Below are 20,268 nucleotides of genomic sequence, written 5' to 3'. Positions count from 1 at the left end.
AATGGGGCTGTAGAACATATGAAAAAACTCCTTTGGAAAGGGCTCGTTGTATACTTTCAAATTTTGGTTTCTCTAAGGACTTTGTGCTGAAGCAATAAATATGGCGTCCTATTTGGTTTCTCAAAGGCAGTGAAGATAGCTGTCTGGTTAAAGGGTTTGGTTGGTGATCTTGGTTTACAGTAGCATGATATAGTTGTATTTTTTGATAGTTAGAGAGCCATACATTTCACTAAAATCCAGATGTATCATGAGATAACCAAACACATTGATGTCAGATATCACGCCATTAGTGAGATTTTATTTTAACGCACCATTGCAGTTAGAAAGGTTGCTACATCAAATAATCTGATGGATATGATGATCAAGCTAGTTCCTTTGCATAAGTTCAAGTATTTCTTGGACTTGATTGGTGTTTACAGTTTGTGATAGCCCTTGGGGCCTTTGGTTTGGCAATGGAGAAGTTTCATTTGTAGAGCTTAACTAAATTCAAGCCAAGGTGGAGATTGGTTATTGGTGGCTTGAATCAAATCCACATGGGATAATATCCCATTGACCTTGCCCTACATAAATTAGGACATGTATTCTCCCACTTTGGTTTTGCTTCTTATGTACCCTAGCCGATTTTACTTTGTGTAAATATATATGTTATGCGGCAATTGATGAGAGGTAATTAGAGTGAGCCGAAACTTTGTTTACTAGAATAGGTTTTCTCTATTATTTGGTAGAGTTTTAAGCTCTAACTTTGTTTTACAGATTTCAAGTTTCTCTAGTCACGTGCTTCTGGTGTGGGAGAGCTCTTTGGGTGTGTTTGGGGCATAGGTTTTGTGAGGGCTTTTATTACCACCTTTGTAATCACCTTCTATTATTAGTGAAACTTTCTTCTCGACGCTACTTGTGGACATAGGTCAAAAGCTAAACCACATAAATATTTTTGTTCTCTATGTGATTGTTTCCTCTGTTTTCAATTTCTATTTTGTATAAAACCCATTGTTATTTGGATACACACACTCAACAAATAAATATTTACGCCTTCGCTATTCTTAACAGATTGGTGTCAAAGCTTTCACTTTTACAACAAGATGTATTATTTAAATTTCATTTTCATCCTGAGTAATGCTAAAAACACAATATTTAATTTTTAGAATTGTTGATAAGATTTGTCATGATTAGAATAGTATCAGTTTCAGTTGGACCTACCAACATACTTTTTATTGTGCACCGTGGTATTAACTATTGTGAAAAAGAAGGTTGTAAATTCAAATATTGTGTTACCAGGATAATATTTTGTGGTTGGTCACAATTAAGGATAGAGATTGAGATTGTTTACTTGTTGCAGCCGGTGACATTGCCTGCTATTTGGCATCTACCCTTCCATTTTGATGGAGGAGGTCCGACTCCATTGTCGTTAAAACTTGGAGCCTCAATATAAATTCCTAAAAAATAAGGGGAGGAAATAGAAAAGATTAAGAAAGTTATTAAAAATCCTCATTGATGACATGTAACAAGGAGGAAGTTAAAGTTCCCTGGGAAGTCTTAATTTATTACCTGCATCTAATATAGCAACAGTAATATTACTTTCAATTTGATGATTACTCTTCACTGAGAGAGGCATTCTTAAGAAATCCCATGATCTTGTTGTATGAAGTTTCTGCATTCTACTAAGAAACACTAACACCACGTTTTCATTCTCTGTAAAAGATGCATATATGTATACAAATTATATAAGACAACCACCCCAAGAGAAATAAAGAAAAAGAAAAGAAATGTTGTGTAACATGATGTTTATATTGTGCACCTCGTAGTCTTTCTTCATCTGGTAATAGGTTCGCTGCAAATGCATTAAAATCTTTGTGTAGCTATATATTCTAGACTGTTTGGCAATACGGTCACAGGAAAAAGGGCAATTTGATGGTTTAATTTTCTACCCACATGTTACAATTTGTTGCATGCTAACTGTGATGTCATATCATATATGGTTATACCCTAAAAGCTAATTTAGATGCATAGAAAAGCCCAATGCTATACATATTGATAAGTTCCAAATCATTGGCCCATGTATGAATTATACTCTACCCAATTTGTTACATTTACATATGAACTTGAACTTTGGAATGTATAATTTACTTTTCATGAATGTGAAGACCAAATCAACATTGATTGCTAGAGAAAATTTTGGGATTGGTCAACAAATTAATGTATTGATTGCTAGAGAAAATAATGGGATTGAGACAATAAATATTTAATATGCAATTCAAATTAAGATTACCTTTTTACTTCTGTAGGTACTTCTATTATAAATATGGATTCCATTGTAATTTACTATCATGAAAGGTTAAAGAGAAAATATAGTCTTTTGAGCTCTTGTCTTGTGGATGTTGGCCATTAAGCCGAATCACATAAACCCTAATGTTTTCTCTTTTCTATCTTCTCTTTTCTCAATATCTCATTTACAAATTTCTACATGAACTATTTCAGGTATAAATTACCACCAAAAAAAAAAAAAAAAAAATATTCTACGTAAGAAATAAAAGAAAAACTAGAATTTTTTCAATAAAATATGAGTAGATGTAAGCATGCAATGTTTAGATATTTTGTCATCCTACTTACTCTCTAACAACTGAAGAAAGCAAGTTGTGATGAAGATCAGTAGCAGAGGATTTTGACTGAGGTGCCTCTCCCATATACACAATGTATGCCTACGTGTTAATGAAAAATAAATTTCTAATTAGCGAATGAACTCCATTATCTGAAGTGAATGGAAATTATAAAATTATTAAATGCATTCATCTTTCTAATTGCGTCACTAGAACCATGAGTATATGACCAATGAACCTGCATAGACAGAAGGAAGAGGCTGACCATACAAATTCAAACCATTTTTGATTTCTCCATTGTATGCAATACTGCTCTTGCTTTCTCTCTTGTTCCTATATTTATATTCAGAATTTTCTTTAAACATCCCAAGTTTTTCTGTTTTTGTGTTTTCTTAATATAGTGGACATTTTCATGCTAAAATATAATATTTTCACTTTTTCCAATTTCCATTTAAGATTCTTGCATAGACTAATTAATCAAAGATAGGGATGGAGAGATTAGATGCAGGTTACTAAATAAAAAAGAAACTCCATCTCACAAGTTTTAATTGTGCAAGGCTTAAAAAACAGATAAGATGTTTCTTTTTTCTTTTCTTTTTTCTGTTTCTTTTTTCTTTCTTTCTTTCTTTTGCTTGATAGGAAAATTAGAATTGCTAGCAGAGGTGTTTAGTTATAATTAGTTATATACAGTTTCTTTATTAGCTTGTCAACTTGTTAAAACAGAGACTAAAGGCTCAAAATTTTTATGTATTGAATTATTTATTATAGGCCAAAAACGGATTGATCCCTTGTGATTGAAATTAATTAATTAATTAGTCAAGTTATCAATTAATCAATTTATCATGCAAAGCGCGTGGTGGCACAAACAAACCACCAAACAACTAAATATGCAGCGGAAAATAAAAGACACGGTGATTTGTTTACAAATGGGGAAAACCTACATGGCAAAAATCCCACCGAGTGATTTTTAGGTCACCACTCCCGAAACTCCACTATTATCACAACAAGCGGTTACAAGTAAAGGAATCCCAAGTACCTTACCAACCTACAGTTGAACCCTTACCCCAATATCTAATTGGACTTGTTCTATAGTGACAATTCCCCTTTCGATGCACGGCTCCCAAGTACGTGACTAACAAATTGTGCAGATCCTAGTACGCGACTTCAATCACCAACTAAGAAGGTTGTTGGCTGTAAAGTTCTTCAGTTCATCTACACGATGAAGATCAAGAAGATGCTTGGTGACAAAACCCTATGGTGCACATACACAGCAACTTTTTCAAGAGAAAGAGATGAACTAAGGCAAGAACTTCATCTCCGGTCACAATTTGCTTGAACAGAGTTTGCTCAATGCTTGTGCAACTTGTGAACTGTTTGACGGCCCTTAAAATAATCATTTTATATGTCTAGGGTTAGGAGAAAAGAAAGCCCAAAGACACATTCACAGATCCCAAGAAAATCATATCAGAATTCTGAAATTCTTAAACCTTGACAAATAGGAGGTGTTGACCAACTGTCGAGCAGGTGTCGAGCACATGGGCTGAACAGCTTCCCTAAACCTCGACACATGCTAGCTGTCGAGCTTTAGTAATTTTGCACTTTCAGCTTGTTTTCTTAGACAGACTTGAAGGCTTCAACACTTGATCTTGAAACATGGTTTCTTGAAGTATTTAAACACATCCTAAATCTACCAAATTACAAGTAAAGTGCGTTTTGTCAAAGGATAAGCCAATTACATAAAATCGTGACATATGTTCTTAACATGTGAAACACATATGTCCTAACAATTTAGACAATGTATAATTCTGGAAAATTAAAGTGTACAAAGTAAGAGTTTGTTATTTATATAAACCAGTGTGTAACATTGTGTATATTATTAATGATTATTTTATGGTTAAGCTTAATTATTTGAAAGTAACAAATTTATGTAAGCCTTCCAGGGCCATAGGCCTAGGCCTCATGCCACCCCAAAGCCCATTGGGCGAATACTTTTAATCTGTACGCATCATGTTCCATCACCAGGACCTTGCCCGGTCAACCTTATTCCAAACAAGACAGTGATTGCTCGGGGTACCGCCTCCCGACTGCTCGGCAGTACCTTGGAGAGTATCACCGCCGTGTGGCTTTTCTGAGGAAGGAAGTAGTTCCAATGCCACTCCTCCCACTGCCACCTAAACACCCACTTAAAGGCAATGGAATTAGACCTCCAAACCCACTAATATCCTAAAGTAATTGATAGGCCACAAACTGAATGACCCCTTGTGATAGAAATTAATTAATTAATTAGCCAAATTATTAATTAATCAATTTATCATACAAACGCGTGATAGCACAAACAAATCACCAATAAACTAAATATGCAACGGAAAATAAATAACACGGTGATTTGTTTACGAATGGGGAAAACCTAACGGCAAAAACCCCACCGGGTGATTTTCAGGTCACCACTCCCGAAACTCCACTATTATCACAACAAGCGGTTACAAGTAAAGGAATCCAAGTACCTTACCAACGTACAGTTGAACCCTTACCCCAATACCCAATTGGACTTGTTCTGTAGTGACAGTTCCTCTTTCTGATGCACGACTCCAAAGTACGTGACTAACCAATTGCGCGGATCCCAGTATGCGACTTCAATCACCAACTAAGAAGGTTGTTGGTTGCAAAGTTCTTCAATTCATCCACACAATGAAGACCAAGAAGATGCTTGGTCACAAAACCCTACGGTGCACATACACAACAACTTCTTCAAGAGAAAGAGATGAACTAGGGCAAGAACTTTGTCTCTAGTCACAATTTACTTGAACAAAGTTTGCTCAAACCTTGAGCAACTTGTGAACTCTTTGATGGCCCTGAAACTGATCCTTTAATATGTCTAGGGTTAGGAGAAAAGAAAGCCCAAAGATAAATTCACGGATCCCAAGAAAATCATATTGGAATTCTGAAAATCTAAAACCTCGACAAATAGAAGGTGTCGAGCAGGTGTTGAGCACACCGAATGTAGAACAGCTTCCTTAAGCTCGATAGATGCAGCGGTCGAGCCAGCTGTCGAGCTTTAATGATTTTGCACTATGAACTTGTTTTCTTGAACAGACTTGAAGGCTTTAATACTTGATCTTGAAACATGGTTTCTTGAAGTATTTAAACACATCCTAAATTTACCCAAATACAAGTAAAGTGCGTTTTGTCAAAGGATAAGCCAATTACATAAAAGAATGACACATGTTCCTAACATGTGAAACACATATGTCCTAACAGTAATCATAACTCTTCTACTAATCTTGAGCTATAAATAAGAGATGAGAATGAGGAATTGGGGGTTGGCAATTCTGGGAAGAGTATTGGGAAAAGAGAGTAAATACTCAGAGAAAACAAAGGAGTGATTTTGTGAAGAAGAGAGAAAGGCTTGAGGAAATAGAAGTATGTTTGGGTTTGCCGAGCAAAGGACCACCTACAGTAGGAAACCTAAAAGCCCACAAAACAAATAGATTGTGAGCCCAGGTAGAGGTTAGGCCCAATAGCCATATATTTTGGGCATGCACATAATATATACTCGAAAAAGAGTGTGTGTGTGTTATATTAAAGGGAAAAATTCAAAATCTATCAAGCAAATTTGTTATATATGTTCTTCTAAGACAATTAATTCTGTACATGATTTGAATATGATATTAATGGTGTGTCTCCACATAAATTTAGGTACATGGAGCAAAATTGGAGTTTAATTTCAAATTTTAATTGAACTCTTGGAAAGATAATTATGTTGTGGTCCTCACATAAATTTAGACGCATTTTGCAAAATTGAACTCTAATTTAGAATTCTAATTGAACTTTCTCTGAGTTTTACCTATTTATATATATATATATATATAGCTAGTCACAGACCCATGCAATGTGTGGGAATATTATTAATGATTATTTTATGGTTAAACTTAATTATTTGAAAGTAACAAATTTATGAATAAGTTAGTAAACTACCATTAATAATAATAATAATAATAATAATAAAAAGCCTAAAGATATATAACATAATTTATCAAATTATTAAAACAAAATTTTGTCAAGAAATCATTTAAATCATCCATCAAGTTTATGACATACCCTAGAAACTTCATAATCAAATATAGTGTAAAGTAACTATGGCTTTTACGAAAACAATGAATTCAAATTGACATATTGAAAATAAATAAATAAAAAGAAGTAGAAAAATAAAAATGAGAAAATTTTGACATCCACCCTCTCTTCATTGGCGCCAAGAATTCATTTATTTGGGATGACTCCAATGACCACCTTTCCCTAGGTTTCAATGGTGAACTCATAACTTGATGGTGAAGGCACTAAGTGAGAGTCCACATCATAACCAAGTTTTTCAATCACAAGGCTTCACAACACTAACTTGATAGAAGTTGAGGTTGAAGGAAATTTCAAGATCAAAGTAGTAGTCATGCCTATAACCAAGAAAGATTAATGCGTTCATAATTATGAGATTACATAAGGGGATAACTTTGCTCTTCTGGACTTAAGCATCAAGTTTTATGCACTGAGTGGCCAAGTTAAAGGTGTTTTGTGCCAAACTTATGCGAGCAACTATGTGAGTAAGGTAAAGATGGGAGTTGTCAGAAATAATTTATTAAATCTCTTGCTCTATTGGGATGAACGTCCGAGCAGCAGTTTGTAAGAAATAATTTATTTTAAATCTCTTGCTTTTTGGTGCTCTATATAGCTACCTAGTGAGTGCTCATTGGAGAACTCTTTTGTCATAAAATTTTTAGATAAGGTCATAATCATCATCAATGACATATTTTTGGCCATTTTTAATTAATGTATTTGTGCAATTAATTTATATAACACAACAAAAATGGTAAGCTGCAAATAAAAATATGTTTATTTCTTTTGCATTGAAATAAAACCCATTAAATAACAAATAATAGATGATTTTTTTTTGGGGGGGGGGGGGGGGGGGGGGTGGTGGCTCGTTAGTAGAAGATCTGATAAACTTAGGCCTTTCTTCTAAAACAAAAGAAATTAGACATTAGGCCTAAGAAATTTCACCAACATCTATCATGGCTGAGTCAAAGTAATGAATATGGGACTCTTAACTCTATGTGTATCGTCACTCCATTCCAATGATGCTGATAACCTTGTCGTTTGGTTAATTGAAAGCAATTGTGGTGGTCCCTGTATCGCAACCAGGAAAGATTGAAAGTTCAAAAACGTGTACAAAAACACTTTTGAACGTTTAGACCCCCAAAAACCAATTTAATCAACACACGCAATATGTTAAACAACTAGTGTGCGGAAACTTAACATATGCTATAACATGGAATTGATTAAACAACTATCTAAGCCACAACAAAATAAACCACAGCAGATAATGTAAAGGCAGAGATAGAGAGGAAGGAAGATGCAAACACAGCGATAACACCAGATATGTTATCGAAGAGGAAACCGAAGACCTGGGCGAAAAACCTCTCCGCCGCCCTCCAAGCGGTAATCAATCCACTAGAAAATACAGTTGGGATACAAGGACAGCAATAGACCCTCCAAGCCTAATCTACCCAATGCACCTAAGCCCTCCAAGCTTCTTGCTCCAACGAGGTTGCGCCGAACCTTTTTCTTTTCTAGCTTTCCGGATTCCGCTACTACACCGTAGCATCAACCAATGAAGATTGGCTCCTTCCTAACTGCTTCCCAGAACTCCAAACGTCTGTCTCACAGAGATGATAATGGTGAGAACCAGGTTTGGTATAAAGGCCTCTCAAGGATTTGACAATGGAGAGGAAGAGAGTGAGGGATTTTGATGAGACTCTAAGGTAGAGATTGTGGGTAAAACAATCTGGTTTTTCTTTAGGGTTTCTCTCTCAAAATTCTCTCTGGAAGCTCTCTTTCAATCGTGGGTTAAAAGGGTATTTATACTGAAGAGGAGTGGAATGCGAAACGTCAGGTTTTTCCAAAACAGGGGTGGCTCGCGGCTTGACCTCGCGGCTTGACTAAGTCGCGAGTTCCAGTCGCGAGTTAACCGTATGGCCAGTTGTCCTGTTTTGTCCTGTAGTGCTCCAGCTAGCATGACTGTTCATCTTCCAGCATGCTTGGCACGTGTGCAGATTCTGGCGGGTTGAAGCCGCGAGTCCAGTCGCGAGTCCCAGCCGCGACTCTCTGTTTTCTTGCACACTCTTGAGCAATCTTCACACTAACTCACTCACTACCCTTACAACAATCCCACCTAAATACAGGGTTACTAAATGCTGAATTACAAGCAAATTTGGCACGGAATAAAGCCAATTAGATGGTTGAATAAATTCAACCTTACAATCTCCCCCTTTGGCTATTCCGTGACAAAACCCTAAAACAGACTCTAGACTTAACATGTGAGTTGGGAACAGTTGATCAAAACTCACTCACACCTAACTCTAGAAGCTGTGAAGCACTTGAATCATATGAACATAAACTCCTGAAAACCAACAATACACCATGATCATTGTAAGCAGAAAATTATTAATGCATATGAAACAGGCAAAAAGAGATCAAGCATAAGATGGAGTTAATGAACAAACCATGGCTTGATCAACCAAGTGAACACCACAAAGTAGTGATCACAGTGTTCATTCACACTTGGAATGAACACAAAGACATACAAGTTAACAAGCACAAGGCAAGACACTTGTATGCTCAACACTCAACCAATGCATAGCTCACATGGCATATGCATCTAGGAACAATCCTACAAGGGCACAAGAGTGACAGTACATAAACCACAATGCAGAACATTAAGATTTAAAATACTGATTCCACATAGCATAAAGGCTGCACTTAAGCATGGTACATACCACAAGGCCTACAAACTATGCATAAAACAATAACCCTGAAAGCTTACAAAAGCATATGGGTACAAACACATTATATTGAATAAAAACTTAAACAATATAAACTAAAAGTGTTTAAAATTTCTCCCCTTCAAAGTGATGAGAAGCTGTGATGCACTTGGAACATATATATACTTGTACCCTGAAACACTTGCACAAAACACATTAGACCCTCAAGGTAAAGCAAGTAATAAATGACAAGTATAACAAGTAGCAAATGATCATCTGAACATGCATTCAATGAAGCATAATAACATAGGATATATGCTTGTCCAAAGCACAAACATGATGCAATGAGAACACCAAAGCATAACACAAAACACCATAAAGCCAACAAGAAAACAAACAGAACAAGGTTTTCTAGTTAACACAATGTCTTCTCCCCCTTGGTATATGCATCTCCCCTATGGAATATCTCTCCCCCTACAAATGTGCATGAGAAATAGAATTTCTCCCCCTAAGGATGTGCACAAGAGTCATATAGAAATGACAAAATACTCCGAAACATACTCTAGAGTATACTCTCCCCCTTTTTGTCAGGAATAGACAAAGGGTCAAGAAGAAACAAGGGCAAGAGATGAAGGTACGAACAATGCCAATGATGCATGAGGGGAAAAATGAAAATTTTTTGAAAACAACTTTGAAAATAACCCTCAATATGCAAAACACGCGATTTTCGCGACTGAGTTAAGTCGCCAGGGCAAGCCGCCAAAATGCTCAAAGACAAAATTTTGAAAAATTTCCTAAGTGTTTTTCGCGACTGGAGGGTCTACCCGCGAGGGAGTCGCGAGCTGAGTCGCCAAAATCTCTGAGTAACCCTCGCGACTGGACCTTCCACTCGCGAACAAGTTGCCAAAAATGACCCGCGAAGACGCAACTGAGTCTCGCGACTTGACTTACCCGCGACTGAGTCGCCAAAACAGGGCAAAACTGGGTTTCTTGAAAAAATTCAGATTTTTTAACAAAATATTTTCCAAAAACACCTAAAACACTCAAAAATCTTTTTGCGCTTGAATTAACAAAGATTGAGCATGTGAAAACACATTTCATCAAGTACAATCACACAAATGAATATGGCATTTATTGAACATAAACTTGTGTGTTGTGTGTGGATATCAACAATGAGATAGTCCTTAGTCTAATGTGAAGCTTCAATGATCAATTCAACCAAGACATACACAATTAGCACTAGATCAAGTGATCCATCTCAATTATAGAAATATGTATATATGACCTCCCACAAAACTTGATAACATATCTTGGAGCATTACATTTTACTCCATAACATTTGATCATTTTGATCTCTTGAGACAATCACCTCTCATTGTGAGAGTGATATTTGATATTTCACTTTAATGAACAAGCCTTTGGCTTTTTGAATAAACATTCTCTTTAATATAAGGTCGCTTACCCTTTTTCCTAGTCGAATACTAGAATGTGCGACAGGCTTTTGCAGCTCAATATCTCTTTTCATTTGGAGATTTACATTTGGTGAGCTCTTCTTAGCAAAAACAAAAATAAAGAGTGGGAAGATATATAGACACAAGTCTATGCAAGTTTCAAGATCAACATAACCATTCACTAATCATTCATGACAAGTTTGAAGATCTATTTACAACAATCACATAGATTTCAAGATTTCTCCCACAGTGATATGAGTGCAAAGAAACAAGCAATGCTCGAAAATGCACAAAGCCATTAGCACAAAGGTACAAGGCAAAACAAGTTTTGAGACAAAACTCAACAACGTCGATCAAACTTTTTGATTTTCTACTTTTTATGTGGTTTTGGATTTTTACACACACAAACCAAAGACATAAAAGTAAGATCAAAACAAAAACAAAACAATGCATATAAAGATATGCATGATGCACAAATGCATGACAATGAAGCATCTAATGCATGAAGGGTCCTACAAAGATCGAAAGAATTAGATCAAGGACCAAAAGAGCAAAAGCTCAACCATAGGAACCCTTCCTCATCCAAACGGAACGATTGTTTGGAATGAGTGTCTCAAGAGAAGCGAGACGAGGGTTGGAAGAATGAGAACCGGAGATGCACATAGTCAAGGAGTTAAGAGCATTAAACATTTTCTTTAACAACATGCTATTTTCACTCAAATCCAGTTTACTCTTTTTAGCACAACTTCCAAAAAGCTCAAGTTTCTCTTTTCTTTTGATTCTCTTAAGAGCTTGAAACTTAGAGCAATGAGGTCTTAGATGACCAAAGGCACCACAATGGTGACAAATAATGCGTTTAGGTCCACTAGGCTTTTTGGGAATGGATCTAGCAACATGGTTTTGTTTCCTCTTCAACTTATGACATTGAGGTCTTATATGACCAATCACACCACAATGGTGGCAAGTTGGAACAAACTTAGATCCATCCAAAGCCTTAGGTTGAGACCTAAACGAAGGCTTTGACTTAACAGCCTTTCTCTCCACCTTTTGATTTCTTTTATGTGGAGGAATGTACACCGATTTGTCCTTTAAGGTAGAACACACACTAGGCACAAAATCGGGTACCACAACATGATTGCAACAAACATTATCATCCTTTTTAACAATAGGTTCAGCAATCAAACACTTGGCATGCATCTTAAGAGATTCATTTTCACATTTAAGATCATCAACAAGTTTGTTAGACAAAACAAGTTTAGCATCCAAGTCCATATTCAAACATTCAAACTCTTTCAGCTTTTCAAGAGAAATTTCAGCAAGTTTTTTATATTTCTCAACCAATTTGTTGGATTCATTGAGCTTAGCAATCAAATCATCCTTTTCACAAAATAACTTGCTCAAATTCTTTTGAAACTTCTTAGCATTTTTCTTGAAGAGTTTGTCAACAACACCCATAGATTCAAATAACATGTCATCACACTTATGAGGATTAACACTCATAGAGGCATTTTCACAAACACGTGGCATGTTACATTCATCACCAACCAAATCATGCAAAGAGTCATACAAAGCACAATCCATGGCAAATAAACACAAGGGGTCAAGGATCACACTTAGGTATTTAAACCACAACAAGTGTACCCGCTCTGATACCAATTGAAAGTTCAAAAACGTGTACAAAAACACTTTTGAACGTTTAGACCCCCAAAAACCAATTTAATCAACACACGCAATATGTTAAACAACTAGTGTGCGGAAACTTAACATATGCTATAACATGGAATTGATTAAACAACTATCTAAGCCACAACAAAATAAACCACAGCAGATAATGTAAAGGCAGAGATAGAGAGGAAGGAAGATGCAAACACAGCGATAACACCAGATATGTTATCGAAGAGGAAACCGAAGACCTGGGCGAAAAACCTCTCCGCCGCCCTCCAAGCGGTAATCAATCCACTAGAAAATACAGTTGGGATACAAGGACAGCAATAGACCCTCCAAGCCTAATCTACCCAATGCACCTAAGCCCTCCAAGCTTCTTGCTCCAACGAGGTTGCGCCGAACCTTTTTCTTTTCTAGCTTTCCGGATTCCGCTACTACACCGTAGCATCAACCAATGAAGATTGGCTCCTTCCTAACTGCTTCCCAGAACTCCAAACGTCTGTCTCACAGAGATGATAATGGTGAGAACCAGGTTTGGTATAAAGGCCTCTCAAGGATTTGACAATGGAGAGGAAGAGAGTGAGGGATTTTGATGAGACTCTAAGGTAGAGATTGTGGGTAAAACAATCTGGTTTTTCTTTAGGGTTTCTCTCTCAAAATTCTCTCTGGAAGCTCTCTTTCAATCGTGGGTTAAAAGGGTATTTATACTGAAGAGGAGTGGAATGCGAAACGTCAGGTTTTTCCAAAACAGGGGTGGCTCGCGGCTTGACCTCGCGGCTTGACTAAGTCGCGAGTTCCAGTCGCGAGTTAACCGTATGGCCAGTTGTCCTGTTTTGTCCTGTAGTGCTCCAGCTAGCATGACTGTTCATCTTCCAGCATGCTTGGCACGTGTGCAGATTCTGGCGGGTTGAAGCCGCGAGTCCAGTCGCGAGTCCCAGCCGCGACTCTCTGTTTTCTTGCACACTCTTGAGCAATCTTCACACTAACTCACTCACTACCCTTACAACAATCCCACCTAAATACAGGGTTACTAAATGCTGAATTACAAGCAAATTTGGCACGGAATAAAGCCAATTAGATGGTTGAATAAATTCAACCTTACAAAGATTTTTTCTGGTTCAATTGACTAAAAGTCAACTTATTCGGAATAACAGTGACCTTTAGATTCTTCGGCGCCCTGACAGTTGCCTTGTATATAGATTTTCTAGAGCCCACATTTGTTACTGTCCTATGAAAGATGGCTGATATACTAGATTTAGCGTTGGTAAACTGAAAATACATGGATGGGTAATTTAAGACATCATGTCCTCCAATGTTTGGGAGACTTGAGCAATTGGTGATCTCTCCAGTGAACAAGCGTAGCAGTGTCCCAGTGTAGCCCTCATTACATAGGAAGCGGGTATAGTCAGATGTTGAAATGTCATATATCAAACCGGGGTCCAGTGCTCTAATGGGGTCAATTTGGCCAGCCCCATATGCTAACTCAGCTTGGTCATCCTTGATTTTCAATTCAGATGCTGATCATCAATCAAGAAGCAAAATTATAAAACACTCAAAAAGCCTAATTTTTTATATAAAACTTATTTTTGGGAAATGTGAGATTATATCTTGATTAATTTGTTTATATAGAAGGAATACAAATGTTAAGATTATTACAAATTTTACTACTAAAGATTTACAAACTAAAGTGACAATATGAATTTCATTGGTGCATCTTCAATAACTAATATATATATTGTGAATAATGACACATAGGTTTGTAATGATTTTGCAATAGAATTTCTAGTATCCCTAACTTTACTCATAAAATGAATATCATACATTTCTTATTAGAAAATAATCATCTCCATTAATCATGGGGAAAATCGGTTTCATAGTGAAGATTTTATGTTTGAATCAAACAGTTTACATAACATATGGAAACATATTAAGATGGGTAATATTTCTACTAAACTTATTGGCATATTATCCATATTGTTGGTAAACAATGAGAACTGTGATGGCATTGGAGAATTTGAAATAAACATTAAAAACCTCTTATTGATACCATTTTAATGGTGGTTCTTGTAAAATGACACTCATCTTTAAAACATCATGAGAATTTCAGGAGACTAACCAGTTGTCATTAGGGCCGATTTAATTGCAGAAGGAGACCAATTAGGGTGGAATGTTTTGATGTAGGCAGCAACACCAGCCACATGAGGGCAAGCCATTGAAGTTCCAGATAGTATATTATACACACCAAACCGGTCGTCCAAAGGAGACCCAGTTGTTGATGAAAGTTTAGAGTAAGCAGCTAGTATATCTAGCCCAGGTGCCACAATATCTGGCTGCAAATCAAATATAATTTAAAACCATCATACTAGTATATATGCTAAAAATAAGTGCACAAATTTATGCCTAGAATGTTTATCATTTCAAAAGGTTACCTTAAGTATTGTGTGAGATATCTTGGATGGACCTCGGGATGAAAAGGAAGCCACAAAGGGTGCAGCAGTGTTGCGTATTGATTTGGACTGGTGTATGACAGCCTGAGGTTTCTGAAAATTTTATCAATGAAAAAAAAAATCCATTAAGAATGTTAATATATCAAGTTATTTTTTTTATATTAATTGAATAATTACAAGTTATAATGAACCCTAAATAAGGTATATATAGGATTAAAAACTAGGCTGCGGGCTAGCTCTATATTAGTATGAACTTAGAATATACTTTGGTCACAACAAAAACAAAAATAAAAAATTCAAATTAATAACAACCCTCCTAGGAATTATTGGGGAGGGGGGGCATTTTATATAATAAATTTGTTTCTTCTTACTTACTTGGTTGAGTTGACATATGCAAGAATTTTGTAAGCAAAACTAGAATCAACAAAGGCACCAGGGATGAGAGACTTAAAGGTGGTATCTATCTTCTCTACGAGAGATATGAGATCCCCAGCCCCTCCTATGCTCTTAATGTAAGTTTGACTTGCTGATTCATTGCATAGCACGATCTTTCCTTTGACTTTATTCGTATCCAAACTTCCTTCACTACAATACCTGCACAATTCTTTAATTGATCAGTGCTACTAATATTAACAGTCTGACCCTGAATATATATTAGGTTTGGTGATGTTCAATTACAGTATAAATCAGGAAATAGAAAGTGCTCTCTAATTAATTACCAGGGAGTTGAAGTTGGAGATAAAGAACTATTGGCTGCTAATCCCGCAGTGGTTAGAGGGTACGTCTTCTTTTTGGGTGAAAACGTGTTGATGGAAATTCCCTGTTATTCAATGCCCCAGTAAATGTAATGTGATTATGATCAAGAGAAATGGAAAAGGATCATGCTCCCAGATAAAAGCACTCCATTGCTAAATATTATTACACTTGAAACGAGACGAGTTGTTTTATTTACAATCATCCCATTTAAAATCTTTTAAATAATGTGACATTCTATACATAGTTAGATTTAAAAAAAATAAAAAATAAAATCTTAACTATAAAATGAATTCCACCTATTTCAAGTAAAAAAGAAAATTATCATGTTCCTAGATGGAAGCACTCCTTTACTAAGCAAGACCATCATAATTAATGCCACAAGTTGCTTCAGGATCATCTCCATTTGAAATATTTTCATATTTTTGGTTAGATTAAATATTACTATAAATCTAGTGCTATATCATATATTTTATTTTTTGGTAGCAAAACTTTGTATGCCATCCCAAAAAGAAAGAAGCGACTTACATCAGTTTGTAAGTTATTTCCAAGTTTAACTGGAGTCCTGAACAACCTATCAATGGAAGAAGCACCAACAGTCATTATCCAAGGACCTACGTTCTGCACAGTATATTGAGATGGGCCACCATTCCCCGCCGAACATGCTGTGAAAATCCCCCTCTTCATTGCATGAAAGGCACCAATCGAAATGGTATCCTCAAAAAAGCTACTTTCGGACGCTCCAATAGATATTGATAGCACGTCAATTCCATCATCAATGGCATCGTCCAATCCAGCCAAAAGGTCTATGTCACTGCAACCTCCGTTTGAACACACCTTGTACATTGCAATGCGTGCTGATGGAACCCCACCTCGAGCTATGCCTTCGGCTAAACTGTAAAAGCTCGCACCTGCTATCGAGGCCCCTGCTGCAGTGGATGCAGTGTGACTGCCGTGGCCATCATCATCTATTGGGGATGGATTTGGATCTAATTTGGCCCTGATGGGGTCGTTGTTGTAGAATGTTGCACCTATTACCTTGCTGCATAAAAGGGTGAATAGCTTGGAAATTAAATGAAAGATCCATGTGTGAACAGCTTGAATCATGTGCTTTATAACCACCATATATGCGCCACATGGAATAATATCCCATTGAACTTGTCCTACTTAAATTAGGACTTGTGGTTGCCGACTTAGGTTTTGCTTTTTACCCTAACTAACTTGTACTTGTATAAATAGCAATGGATGGAAATAGTATTTTGAATCAAATAATACCATATCATCCATATCAAAATTCAATAAACGAGAGACATGTATGTAAAAATAACTACTCATTAACACATGCCTTTCATTTTTAACATGGTAATTATTTTTTGCAAATGTATCTCACTTATTAGATTTTGATACAACTGATATGGTATCATTTGATACCAAATACCCTCTACAATTGATGGGTGGTAATCAGACTGAGCACCAACTTTTGTTATTAGAAAAGGTTTCCTCTATTCTTTGGTAGAGTTCTAAGTTGTGACTTTGTTTGTGCTTTTGGTGTCTGTGAGTTCTTTGGGTGTATTTGAGCCTTAGGTTTTGTGAGAGTGCTTTTGGTACCACCTTTGTACTCTCTTTTGTTAGTGAAACTTTCTCCTTAACACCGCTTGTGGACGTAGGCCAAAAGTCGAACCATGTAAGTCTGAGTGTTACTTGTGTGATTGTTTCTTCTTTTTTTATTTCTATTTTTCATAACCCCATTGCTATTTGGATATAAACAACAAATAGATCTTTATACTTTCTCTATTCTCAACAAATTGGTGTCAAAGCTTCTGCCTTTACAATATATAAGATGTATTATTTAAATTTCATTTTTATACTAAGTAATGTTTAAAACACAATATTTTATTTTTAGAATTATTGATAAGATCTGCTATGATTGGAATAAAATCACTTTCATTTGGATCTACCAACATAGTTTTTATTATGCATCTAGGCATACTATTTTGTGGTTGGTCACAATTGAGGAGAGAGATTGAGATTGTTTACTTGTTACAGCCGGTGAAGTTGCCTACTACTTGGCATCTACCCTTCCATTTTGATGGAGGAGGACCTAGTCCTTTGTCGTCAAAACTTGGAGCATCAATATAAATTCCTAAAAAATAAGGGGAGGAAAAATAAAAAATTAAATAAGTTATCAAAATTCCACCATGATGACATGTAACAAGGAGGAAGTTAAAGCTCTATGAGAAATTTTAATTTATTACCTGTATCTAATAAACCAACAATGATATTACTTTCAATTTGATGATTTCTCTTTACTGAGGGAGGCATTCCTAAGAAATCCCATGATCTTGTTGTATGAAGTTTTCGAATTCTACTAGGAAACACCGACACCACATTTTCGTTCTCTATAAAAGATGCATATATGTATATAAATTATATAAGACAACCACCCCAAGAGAAATAAAGAAAAAGAAAAAGAAAGAAAGAAAGAAATGTTGTGTAACATGATGTTTTTAGTCTGTACCTTGTAGTCTTTCAGCTTCATCTGGCAATAGGTTTGCTGCAAATGCGTTAAAACTCTTTGTGTAGCTATATATCATGGACTTTTGAGCAATACGGCCACTGAAAAACAACAATACTTGATGGTTTAATTGTCTACCCAAATAACTCAATTTGTTGCATGCTGTGATGTTATATCATATATGGATTATACCCTAAAAGCTAATTTTATATACATAGAAAATGATGTAAAATAGATAGTACAGGCATTCCTAGAGTAGCATGGGCACTGGAAGTCATGGTGCAAGATCAAGGGGGTGCTTGTAGAGGCAATCGGGGCGACGATGTCGGAATTACATAAAATTTGACAAGTTGAAAGGAAACAGCATTTTGATAAAGACTCAAGCCTTAATCCTCAAAGGTCACCCAAATTTAGGCAAATTCCTTTGTTAAGGCCCCGAAAACTGTGTTTTTCATATTTTTAGTAATATTTGTTTTTCTTTAATACCTTTTAGTTTAAAAATCAAAATAATGTCTCGTCTATTTTGGGACATCTCTTAGAAATTAACAGTATTTTCAATTTCCATAATTATCTCAATTTTGCTATTTTTGGAAAAATTTTACTATTTTGCCACCTAATTATGTGATTAACGCAAATTAGGCTTTTGAACATATTGCTAGCCGTCCTAGGTTTTCTTTTTACTATTTAAACATATTGTAGCCTCCAAGACAGTTTAGTTTTCAGATTTATAAAAACACAGAATTTGTCTATTGTTTTTCTTTGGTGGATTCCAGATACCTATCACCTTGTGGATTTGAGGTTTTCATTCAGAAGATAACGTGTTTAGTTTCTTTTTCCATTCAGAAAGCAAAATGTTTTTTTTCTTGTAGCTTCCGCAACATCAAAAAAGCCCAATGCTATACATATTGATAAGTTCCTAACCATAATGGAACCGTCCCCTACCACCAAATCTTTGACCCATGTATGAATTATAATTCACCCAATTACTTTCCATGAAAGAGAGAACAAATCAAGACATATATTTCTAGAGAAAATCTTGAGATTAGTCAACAAATTAAGGGACTGATTACTAGAAAAAATCATGGGATTGAGACAATTAATATTTAATATGCAATTCAAATTCAGATTATTTTTACTTTTGCATGTAATTCTATTATAAATTTGGATTCCATTGTAATTTACTTTCCTGAGAGGTGTATGAGAAAATCATGTAAACTCGAATGTTTTCTCTCTTATCCCTTTTCTTTTCTCTGTATCTCATTTACAAATTTATACATGAATTATTCCAGGTATAAATTACCACCAAAAAAAAAAAAAAAAAAAAAAAAAACTATTCTATGTAAGAAACAAAAGGAAAACTAGTATTGTTTAAATTAAAATATAAGTAGATATAAGCATGCAATGTTTAGATATTTTGTCATCCCACTTACCGTCCAACAACTGAAGAAAGCAAGTTGTGATGAAGATTAGTAGCAGAGGCTTTTGACTGTAGTGCCTCTCCCATGTACACAATGTACGCCTATGTGTTAATGAAAAATAAATTTTTGATTAGTGAATGAACTCGATTATATGAAGTGAATGGATCAAGTAATATACAAATTATAAAATGCCTTCACCTTTCTAACTACGTCACCAGAACCATGAGTGAATGACCAATGAAGCTGCGTAGCCAAAAGGAAGAGGGTGATCATACAAATTTGAACCATCTTTAGTTCTTCCATCACATTCAACACTGCTCTTGCATTATATAAATATATATATAATAGTTTTTTCAATAAAATAGTTCTTCCATCACATTTTGTATTTTAGAATAAACCCATAAAATAATTAATCATATAAATATATATATATATATATATATACTGATATTGATCGAAGCTATTTATTTATATATGTTTTTATAATTAGTTTTTATTTTTTTATTTTTTTATCTCGTATACAAGCAAATACAAACTTTTGTATCTTATTGAAAATATATATATTGCGGTAATTTTTGGAACACTATAAGGAATGTTAAATGCAGAAATTTTGTAG

At 35.5% G+C, this 20,268-nt stretch overlaps 1 pseudogene; it reads right to left on the bottom strand.

Annotated features, from left to right (window-relative positions):
- Positions 1–1,323: 1,323 nt before the first annotated feature.
- Positions 1,324–19,940, bottom strand: LOC126720605 (subtilisin-like protease SBT4.15; annotated as a pseudogene).
- Positions 19,941–20,268: the final 328 nt, after the last annotated feature.

This window comes from Quercus robur, chromosome 1 (assembly GCF_932294415.1).
Source record: "Quercus robur chromosome 1, dhQueRobu3.1, whole genome shotgun sequence".
Taxonomy (NCBI): Eukaryota; Viridiplantae; Streptophyta; class Magnoliopsida; order Fagales; family Fagaceae; genus Quercus; species Quercus robur.
This window is presented reverse-complemented; position numbering and strand designations above follow the sequence as displayed.